We start from the raw sequence: 11,768 nt of genomic DNA, 5'->3' as shown, positions 1-11,768 counted from the left end.
GTAGTAGAGCACTTGCCTAGCAAGGCCCTGAGTTCAATCCCTGGTACCAGTGGGGGAAAAAAGGCCTATCAACACAGCCACTGCAGGTGTTACTCTCAAGCTGTTCTCACCAGTGGAACCAGTAGACCACCCAATTGGACATTCCCTTGAAACAGAGATACTATACAAGCATGAGGGTAGGAGTGAGAAATGCCTGAGCAGCAGCTGGGTTTACACCAAATGTCTCTGGGGTTGAGAATGGGGATGGTAAACCAACCAAAGCAATCTGTGTTGGGATATATGTATGGCGTGAGCACTCATACAGCTGGTCTTGTTCTTCATCCCTGAGGTTGGTCAACATTCTAAGACAAAAGTGCCTTCTGCTTCCTTCTGTAGACCTGAGTCTGTAAATGTGCATCCAGTTTCCTGGGTCCACAATAAGAGGCATTGGGACTTATAAATATCTACGGACCTCTGATCCCCCTGCTTACCATATGGTTTGACAGTAAAACTCATTTTAGGATGGTTCCTCATGATAGTATCAGTGAGCAAGTTAGGAAATGCAGGGAGCCCCTGCTTCAGTATTTGCTTGCTGCATGAATGGCAGTTTCCTTTCTTAAACTATATTTTTAGTGTACTAGAGTCTGTGCTTGTGGAATTCACTGAGGCTTTTCTTCACTGTTTTGCTTAAGGTCTCAGGGGGATTCTTCCCCTTCCTTACTGTGTTGCCAAATACCCAATGCAGGGGTTTGTTTCTTTTACATATCTGAAGTCCAATATTTCTGGTCTCTGTTTGCTTTTGTACTCCTGTGCAACTCCAGCTCTCCCGGAATCCACTCACATATTTTGTTTGTTTCAAACTCATAAAGATGCAGGAAAACGCTGGGTATCTCTAATCCACCATCCTCATGACATGTCCTCTTTTATTTCTGATTTTATTTATTTGAGTCTTCATTGTTTTCTCAGTCTAGCTAAAGATTTTTTTCAATTTTCTTTAGCATTTTAAAGAACCAATTCTTGGGGTTTTTTTTTAATCTTTTCTATTATTTTTCTGGCCTCTGTTCATTTATCTCTGCATTTTCATTATTACTTCTTTCCTTCTGCTAAATTTTGGCTTAGTTTTCTAGTGTCTTGAGTTGTGATGTTAATACATTTATGGGAGATTTTTCTTCTTTTCTCTCTTTTCAAAGGCTTTTCATTTATTTCATTTTTTACATTTTTTCTTTATTGTTATGGGAATTAATCTTCAAATTCTCTCTTAGGGATATTCCTGCACAGTTCACAATGCCCCTCTCCCAGCACTGCACATGGGAGTCAGCTGCCAGCAAAGCAGATAAAGAACTCTGTGTTTCCACTGCCCCCACCCACAGAGGCTTGCTAGAGCATATTTGTACAATCCTGCAGCAGATCCAGCTGTAACTCTGCCCCTGAGACACACAGCCTAAGATGGTCCAGAGAAAATTTGTCCCAGTGTGGTGATGTCAATCACATTAGCCTCTCCCTCCCTCTATCCTGTGATCACTTCTGCTGAGGGGAAATTTAGCAAATTCTAGCCATAATTCACCCCCTCCCCATTCTATTTCTGGTATGAACTACAAATGAAAGAAATGGGAGAGGAGGGATTCTCCAGCCATCATCTTCCCCTCAGGGCATATTTCCAAAAACAATCTAAAGAGAAACACTGCCTGGTGTCACTGGTCACATTCCACTATTGCTCTCTACTGTGGACATCACAGTTGAGAGAAACTTTGTCTAAATCCAGCCATAATTCACTTCTGCTTGATCCATCCCTAGCCATAATCCTGTCCCAGGCATGCATAGTTAGGGGAAGTCTCAGGTCTTGCTAGGCTGGCATGTGCACAATAGCAGCAGAGGAATAATGTAATTTTTCTTGTCTCCATATCTATGTTTCCCACTTGCTTCAGTCACCCCTGCACCTTATCTAATCACACACAGCTGAAAAAGTTGTATATAAGTGCACAGAGGGGAAGTTGTGATTCCTTCCATTCCTCTCGCTGTGAAGCACCTGAACATATACTAGTGCTTAATCAGGATAAGTACTTCAGGCTCTTCACAACTACTGAAACAATCTATGCCAGAGACCCATTCAAGAAACAGAGCCAATATTAACAATGTCAGAGGAAACTCCCATCATTCAATAGGGGACACCACTTCCATTGTAGGATTAACCATTCAGGGTGCATACACTGCTCTCTACAGCACATCTCCCTGAACTGCTAGTGTCCCACAACTTGTGTGACCTGCAGAGACAGTGGATATCTTCAACACCAATATAGAACATACTATGCACAAACTCATAAATCACAAAGAAGCTACAAATAGTTTACAATATGGTACCAGCTGAAAATAAACTTTCATTGTATAACAAACATGTACCCCAAGATAAAATACAACTGATACTACAGAAATTCAAAGGATCATTAAACTACATGCTAATAAATTGGAAATCTCAAAGAAATATACAAATTTATGGACACATATGACCTACCAAAATTGAACCAAGGGAATCTAAAAACCTAAGTAGACCAATTAAAAAATGAGATTGAATTAGGAATGAAAAGTTTCCCAAAAAAGAATCGCCAGGACCAGGTGATTCAGTGTTCAATTTTATAATTTTTTTTGTTGGGGAGGCTGGGGTTTGAACTCAGCTTTGCACGTGAGCCACATCTCCAATTCTTTTTGCTCTGGTTATTTTGGAAATGGAGTCCCTTTAACTATTTTCCTAGGCTGGCCTCAAACCATGATCCTCCAGATCTCAGCCTCCCAAATAGCTAGGATTATAGGCATGAGCTACTGACACCCCACCTCAATTTTACAAAATTTTTAAAGAAGAACCAAATCCTTCTCAAACTATCTCAATGAATTGAAAGTGAGAAAAACCTCCAAACTATTTCTATGAAGCTGGCATTACCCTGTTTGCAAAAACTGACAAGGACACAGTCACAAGGAAAACTATAGATCAATATCCCTGATGAACATAACTTTAAACATTCTTAACAAGATAGTTGCAAATTAAATTCAGCACATCCAAAAATCATACACCATATTCCAGGGTATGAAATATCCATTTAGGATATTTCAACATGCACAAATAAATGTAGCAGCACACAAATAGAATAAATAGTAGTGCTGGCTCTCCACAAGGCCTAAAGTACATCATTCATAAAATATGAGCCTACCCTGTTTAGAGCCTGATGATCTCTTATTCTTATATTTCAGGCCCTATGATAATTAAATGGATAATATCTCTCCATATTACCACTGCTAAAGAGAGTCACTTCAATTTTACTTGTATGAAGTTGGCTTTATCAACACAGAAAAAATTTACAGAGAAGCCAAAATTGTGCCATTACTGAACTAAAAACTTCTTAAAAATGATTCTAAAATAATAGGAACTAGGGCAAGTATGGAAACTCATGATATTGACAAACTTACCATCTTGGGGCAATTGAAGAAACATATAATTTCAATGCAAATAGGGTGAAATTATTCCATAAAACAGGATATAGCAGTAGGAGCAAAATCAAAATGGAATTGGTGAAGAATTTGGAATTGGACAGCTTGTTATGGAATCCTATTGAAACAAAACATAGTTAAAGATTTCCATAATCCTTTACCTGGATAATCTAAAAACTAACTATTAAACAATTATAGGATATACTTACTAGTACTGAACTATGTACCTACTTGGGAACAACTAGGCAATAGGTTGTAAAAATGTTGACCATATTATAGATAGGAGAGATGAAATTCAGAATTATCAGAGAGAAACTACTGAATAGTTAATAGATATAACTAATTTGACTAAAGGATATAAATTTTCTCCCACACCAATATGAAACCAATAGTGTTAGATGGATGCCTATAACTCAAGGATATTTAATTCATTGTAATTCACATGTTGCTATTGACATTGACAGTTGTGAAAATTGGCCAGTTGTGTGGGTGTGTCCCCAAGATTTGAAACAAACTGAAGGTTGATTCTTACAATTTAACAGTACTACAGTTATTCTCCAACAAATATCTCATAATTCAACTTGAGTAGTAGATAATGTACCTGGTAGAATATGTGCATTTTACATTGGAAACATGACAGCAGAACTATTTTGATTGGCCATGGATTAATGCATAAGAATAATATGAATTACATACTGATGGATATTCACAAGAAATATACTGGGCCATGCAAGAAAAACATCAAATCAAAGTTTTGGACAATCAAGCCCCTTAGACCGATTACATACTAGGTATCAGTTAAAAAAAACAAAACTAATAACTGAAAAATAATTCTCTAACTGTAAAGCACTTACAAAATCAAGCTAAAACTATCAACCTATCATATAAAGCTGCTATAAGATGAAGGACAATTTTTCTGTGTTACTAATCAAGTATCTGCTGTCACTATAAACCACTTGTAGCTTTTCAAAGGGTATTCACCTAAAGGTATTACTTTACAATTTTAATTTCATTCTGTTATAATATTAATCATTGCTTTATCATATATTTTGATTTGGGCTTCTTGGATATGCAGAAAATTAAGAATAGGTTGAAGAGCAATCAGCCCTGTAATGTAAATGCTATGGAAAATCTGATACTACCAAACTATATCAAAAAGGATAATGATAGTGAGAAAACTAAACCCATATAACCTTACTGAGTAATGTTAAAGGACGTGACTAATCACATGTACTAAGCAAGCTGTCAGGTGTAACTGTAGGATACTGATAAAAAAAATTTTAATTTTAAAGAAAAAATATTAAAGTAAACTGATAAAGAAATGTGGTAAACAAGAAGTCAATGTAAGTTAAATATAACTTCTGACTGAAATTGACTATCTGCTGACTGTTACTTGAAAATTGGAATAATATACAACTACTGTAAAATTAATTCTATATAAGTAGAACTGAAAATATTCAACAGCATTCTAATCACTTTCTGGCTACATACATGCTCTTACATCTCAGGGTATTAGTTGATTCTATATTTATAAACTGGCATTTCTTCATTTTGTTTTCTTTTTTCCAATAAAGGAAAGGTCTGAAGGGCATTTTGCATCTATTTCCTGAACCTCTATTTGTAAAGTCTAGAGTAAGGGGCTACAGGAACAAGAGTAATTAGACAGTTACAAAGCATTGATAACACAATTACATTACATCCTTTCAGCACAATTAAAAAGTTAGAAATTTAAGAGTTTCCATAATAACTTTTTCTTTCTCCTGACATGTTAACTAAACTATTAGCTAATTTACTTACTAGTTTTGCAGAGCGATAAGGAGGATACTGAGATCACTGGACATTTCTATGTTGTTTGTGTCTTTAACCTCTGAAGGTTTCCACAGTTTCGTCTGCAATTAATCCTACCAAAGGCCTCTGGTTCCTAAATAGTCCCTACAACATACCCCCTGCCAGGTACAGCTGCCTGGGTTAACAGCAGATGAAGCTGGAGAAGAGTTCAGAGGAGACATTTGCAGATCTCTGCAGGGAGTCAAAGCAGTGGAAAAAATAAAACTTGCCTATCCAATGGAATAAAATGTTCTTCAGGATGGCCTCCCTGCTGCTGCTCTTGGCAGATAAGCAGGAAGATACCAAGCAGGGGCCAACTAGAAGGGCAAACTAGAATTGATTATCATTTAGGTTCATTTAATTAGGCCTTATTTCAACTAGATCAGGAATCCCATTCTCTTCACCATCACAGATTTGTTTTATGCCTTGGATATGCACAAACATTCTTTTGTGACATGGTCAAGATAATAATAATAATAGCAATCTTTACAAGACATCTCTTAAGTGTTCCAGACACTTTATACTTACCCACTTTATCCTTCAATCCTTTTTACCATGTAAGATAAGTCTGTGAAAACAAAATGTTCAGAAGGTCATGAATTTGGACCTGGTACCTGAACTGGGCCCGACAAACAGAATTTAATCAATAAGTGAGCTTTGGCTGTCACAGGATGCCCTATAGCCAATTAACTAGATGACAACCAATTGATTGACCAAGTTGTAGCCAATTAAGTTCTTTTCTATGACTCAATTCTATTTTTCTGTAAATGCTGTCTGATCACATTATTGGGGAATTCTAAGAACCCGCTTTACTTCCTGGAGCTTCCTGATTCATGAATCGTTTTGTTTTACACAAACTCTTCTAAAGTTTATTGATCTAAGGAAGTTTCTAGAGAGTGGGTGTCATCTCTGTACTTTTTAAACTTTCACTATGCTTAACATAGTGTATGTCTTTTCACACAACTGCAATAAAGATGCTTACTAATATTGTTATTTATCAAATAATTATTACTTATCAGTAATAAGTCTGTTAGGGGGAAATAACCAGATGATCTAAATGAACTTCACTTTATGGTATAAATATAGAAAAGAATAAGCATCTGTAGCTTACAATCACTAAACATTTAACATGCAAAGTATACTGGACAGCACTATCAGAGAGACTGTATAATCATCTTTGGTGGTGTCAGTGAAGCTCAAGATTAATGTACAACTGTCAATACAACCTCTCTTCCTGAAAGGAACCTTACCTGTACAGAAGGAAGTAACTAAACTTATTCTGAGATGTTACTTAAAAATATAGATTTTTTTTGTTAACTAATGCCCCAAAGAGTAGTAATTCCTCTTTTCTCAGAATTTCCTATGATAGATATCCCATTTTTGGGAAGGAATGAAACTTCTAATAATCCTCAACTCTCCTTTCCACACCATACCCATGACTGTGACTGATGGAAGTTTGTCTCCCTCTGCTGCTCTGCATTAGAGTATAAGACACAAAGGTATTTCATTTCTGTGTCTATAACATAATGAATATATCAGAGAGTGAAGCTTTACACATGATTTTTACTTCATTCTGAAAGATTCTAAAAGAGCTATTTCAAAGCCAAGCAGCTTCAGGGATGGGAGAGGTAACATAAATGAACAGGGCTCCCAGTGGTTGATAATGGGGAAGGGAGTGAACAAAAGATTGTGTGTGGTGACTAAAGGTATTTAGATAAATAAAAGAAGTCTGGGATAACACATATGGGAACTATTCCTGGCCTTAAGGCACACATTCTCTAAAATGGATCTTTCTCAGCATGGATGAGACCTGTAACTACTGTAATCTCAATATGCCAGGACTTGGTTGATGACATTCACTTTTTAGTTTTCCAATTTTTCCGAAGTCTCAAATGACAGAACTGAGCCTCAAAGTATCATCAAAACAAGCAAAAGCATACCACAATAATCTCCCTCCAACACTTAACTTGGTCTCAGCCTTTTACAGTTTTGCCATTATTACCCTACCTCACTTCATCTCCTATATATGAGATAAAGGCAATTTCTACACAAAAGATATCAGTGAGAGATAAGATAGGAGTGTGAATGTTAGTTGAAAAGCATATCTTCTATAACAATATTTCCACCAAAGACTCAAAAAGGAAAAGGAGCTACCTAATTTTATTATATAAATAGTAGAAATAAAAAAGTAATTTTTGGATGAGTCATATTGGGCATATTGTTTTTGATACTTGATATAGTTTGAGCCAAAACATAACTCTCTTCTCCCTGAATTTGTTGGTACACCATTTGCATCAATTTCTTTACAGAGAAAAATTCTATGATATAAAATTCCTAATATTTTACCATTTTTATCTCCTAATCTCATTGCTAGATAGCCACAAACATAATTTTAAGAAATATTAGTATATTTTTAAAAACTGGGACTGGTAGCATGGCTAGCAAGTGTGAAGTTGAGTTCAAACCCCAATAGCAATGGAAAGAAAAAAAAGAAAGAAATGTGCTATACAGACTCCAACTCAACCTCAGTATCTACAACACAGGACTACTCTTGGGTTCTCTGTTGAGTTGACTAGATATCTGTACATTATCAAGAGTTTATACATGCTATATGTTTGCCTTAACTTAGGCTATGAACATGAACACTCTTTCCAAGCATGGACATCAGCATTACAGAAGAGAGCAGCCATCTTCATTCTTAAGAGATAATAGTGATATGCTGAGTTGTATTAGGTTCTAGGATTGTAATTCTGATTCTGTCAATTCTATGAGATTCTCCCAGAACCCTATTATAGGAAGGTAAAAAGAAATGACAGTTTTTTGTCTTCAAATTGCAGAAGATCCAATCCCTTTTATGCCATAGCATGGAGTCCACAACACAAAAGTCTCCCATGAAATAAATCCTCTTTTCAAACAAAGCATCTCCCAGCTTTTGCTAATATTGTGAAGCTGTTCCTATAGCCAGACACTACAACCTTTTATGAGGCACAGATCCTTAATCCACCAATGCCATTACTACTGCCTTTTAAGCAGTGGTAAAGACTGGAAAGCATAAGCTAAAAGTCCAAAGGACTACATTTGTTCAAGCATTTGCCACTATCACTTACCCATACCCTTCTGCTTAATCTTCTTCTAGTACTGACTAAAGGGTACATATGGTGAAGGGGAAACCTAGTCCATACTGTTATACTCATGGACCAAAGACCTTAATAAAAGGCTTGAAACTTCAAAACTAGTGCTGGACAATACCACTCTTGGGGATATACCCAAAAGACTGTGACAGAGGTTACTCCAGAGGCACCTGCACACCCATGTTTATTGCAGCACTATTTACAATAGCCAAGTTATGGAAACAGCCAAGATGCCCCACTACTGACGAATGGATTAAGAAAATGTGGTATTTATACACAATGGAATTTTATGCAGCCACGAAGAAGAACGAAATGTTATTATTTCCTGGTAAATGGATGGAACTGGAGAACATCATTCTGAGTGAGGTTAGCCTGGCCCAAAAGATCAAAAATCATATGTTCTCCCTCATATGCGGACATTAGATCAAGGGCAAACATAACAAGGGCATTGGACTTTGATCACATGATAAAGCGAGAGCACACAAGGGAGGTATGAGGATAGGTAAGACAACTAAAAAACTAGATAGCATTTGTTGCCCTCAACGCAAAGAAACTAAAGCAGATACTTTAAAGCAACTGAGGCCAATAGGAGAAGGGGACCAGGAACTAGCAAAAAGGTTAGATCAAGAAGAATTAACTTAGAAGGTAACACACATGCACAGGAAATCAATGCAAGTCAACTCCCTGTATAGCTATCGTTATCTCAACTATCAAAAACCCTTGGTCCTTCCTATTATTGCTTATACTCTCTCTTCAACAAAATTAGAGATAGGGCAAAATAGTTTCTGCCAGGTAACCAGGGCATGGGGGGGAGAGGGAGGGGGCGGGGGGGTAATGGAGGGGTTGGGGGAAGGGGGGAGAAATGACCCAAACATTGTACGCACATATGAATTAAAAAAAAAAAAACTAGTGCTGAAAAGACTAGGGAATATACTGGAACATATAGGCATAAGTAATACCTTCCTAAACAGAACTCCAGTGGCTTAGCAATTAAGAGAAAGGATTGATGAATGGGACTACATGAAACTAAAAAGCTTCTTCACAACAAAAGAAATAATCATCACACTGAAGAGACAACCCACAGAAGGGAAGAAAATCTTTGCCAGCTATACATCTGGCAAGAGACTAATAACTAGACTTTATAGGGAGCTCAAAAAACTAAACTCCCCAAAAATCAACGACCCAGTGAAGCAATAGACAAATGAACCAAACAGAAATTGGTCAAAGGAAGAAGTACAAATGGCCAAAAACATGAAGAAATGCTCAACATCCCTGGCCATAAATGAAATACACATCAAAACCACATTAAGATTCTACCTCATTCCTATTAGAATGGCTGTCATCAAGAATACAAACAAAAACAAGTGTTGGCTAGGATGTGGGGAAAAAAGGAACCCTTATCCACTGTTGGTGGGAATGTAAATTAGCACAACTATGGAAAGCAGTATGGCATTTCCTCAAAAAATAAAACTAGAAATATTATATTATCTAGCAATACCACTCCTAGGCATGTATCCAAAGGAATGTAAGTCAGGATAAAATAAAGGCACCTGCACAACCATGTTTATTGCAGCATTATTCACAATAGCTAAGCTATGGAAACAACCAAGATGCCCCATTACTGACAAATACAGAATTTTAAAACCTGTTGAAATCACCATAAGAAGGGGACAAAGGTAGAAAGAGAAAAATAGAGGGGATGAACCAATTCAGGTTATAACACACACGTACATGGAAATGTCACAATGAAACTCCCTGTATAAGTATCTTAAACAAAATGCCTTTTTTCCAAAAATGGGGAACAGGAAGGTAAATAGGTCCTGTCTGGTGGTTGGTACTAGTGGGAGGAGGAAGGATGTGAGGAAAAGGTGTAGGACAGTGAATATGGTAGAAATATATACTCATATATGAAAATGGAAAAATGAGATCTGTTGAAACTATTCCAGGAATGGGGTGGGATGAAGGAGAATGATGGAGGAGGTGAATTTAACTATTATTTATGGTAAGAACTTTTGTAAATGTCACAGTGTACCTCCAGTACAACAATAATATGATAATAAAAATAAATTTAAAAAATTTAAAAAGAACAATGATCTAGAAAGGGAAAGCCAAAGAGCAATGAATAGATATATCATGAAGAACTTTTAGGGTAATGGAACTACTCTGTAGGATACTATAATATTTAAGAGATGACATTACACATTTGTCCAAACCCATAAAATGTACAACCCCAAGAGTAAGACCTAATGTAAACTATGGGCTTTGGGTGATATTGATATGTCAATGTAGGGTTATTATTTGCAACACTCTGGTAGGGGATGTTGATGAAGGAGGCTGTGCATATGTGGGAACTAGGAGAATATTGAAAATCTCTATAGCCATCTCTCACTTTTGTTGAGAACCTAAAACTGCTCTAAGAAAATAAAATCTTGAGAGAAAAAAGAAAATGTGGTATATATCCAATGGTATATTATTCAGCCAAAAAGAAGAGTAAAATTTTGCCATTTGCAGGTAAATGTATGGAACTGGAAAACAATCATGTTAAGTAAAGTAAGCCAGGTCTAGAAAGACAAATGTTAAATGCTTTCTCTCATATGCAGAAGATAGATCCAAATACAAATAAAAGCATTAGCATACATACATATATATGCAGAACATATTTCTAAAAGTAGGATTGTTAGGAGACTAAGGAAAGAAGAAAATGATATAGAACATGAATAATATTTGAATACATCACATCTGTGTAGGAACAAGATACAAAAAAACACACTGAAAACTGTTCACCAATACAAAGTAGGTGGAAAAGGATAAGGAATAATAACAGAGGGGGGTTGATTGACTAAATTACAATATATTTACAAGTAAAACACCAAGGCAAAACCCACTGAACAGTGAACAGACACTAAAATAATGAAGGATAGGAATGTAACACAGGTGATATTAAAGGGAGGGAAACAATGGGTAGGGAAAGGTAAATGAAGAGGGTAAAGGAGGGTAAATAGGTTGAGGTATTTTCTATACATATATGGATACGGAACACTGAAATCTCTTGAAGTCATTTCAAGAAGAGAAGTGGAAGAAGAGGGAGATTAATGGAGGAGATGAGCCAACCCGGAGTACAATACATGTATATATGAAAATATCACAGCAAAGCCCCCTGTATAACTATCATATATTAATAAAGACGTTTTAAAAAGTATTAATATTCATTACAAAACCCTTATGGAGTATATCAGTTTCCTTTTTCTCTCTCAGCTATCTCCCCGATCTCTCTTCATTTTTGAGCAGATTCTTTAACCTTTTACTTTCTCTCATCCTGGAGTATAAAATCAAATGTACTCAACAGAGACGGTA

The 11,768-nt window shown here is 36.4% G+C and overlaps 1 long non-coding RNA gene across 1 annotated transcript; it reads right to left on the bottom strand.

Annotated features, from left to right (window-relative positions):
- Positions 1 to 3,037: 3,037 nt before the first annotated feature.
- On the bottom strand, positions 3,038 to 6,201 carry LOC141419692 (uncharacterized). Its single transcript, XR_012444310.1, has 3 exons — positions 5,812 to 6,201; positions 5,254 to 5,475; positions 3,038 to 3,574 (listed from the first exon to the last, which is right to left on the bottom strand). It is a non-coding gene; the product is annotated as an uncharacterized lncRNA (long non-coding RNA).
- Positions 6,202 to 11,768: the final 5,567 nt, after the last annotated feature.

This window comes from Castor canadensis, chromosome X, assembly GCF_047511655.1.
Source record: "Castor canadensis chromosome X, mCasCan1.hap1v2, whole genome shotgun sequence".
In the NCBI taxonomy this organism is placed as follows: Eukaryota; Metazoa; Chordata; class Mammalia; order Rodentia; family Castoridae; genus Castor; species Castor canadensis.
The sequence above is the reverse complement of the archived record's forward strand: the minus strand, read 5'-3'. Positions and strand labels throughout refer to the sequence as shown.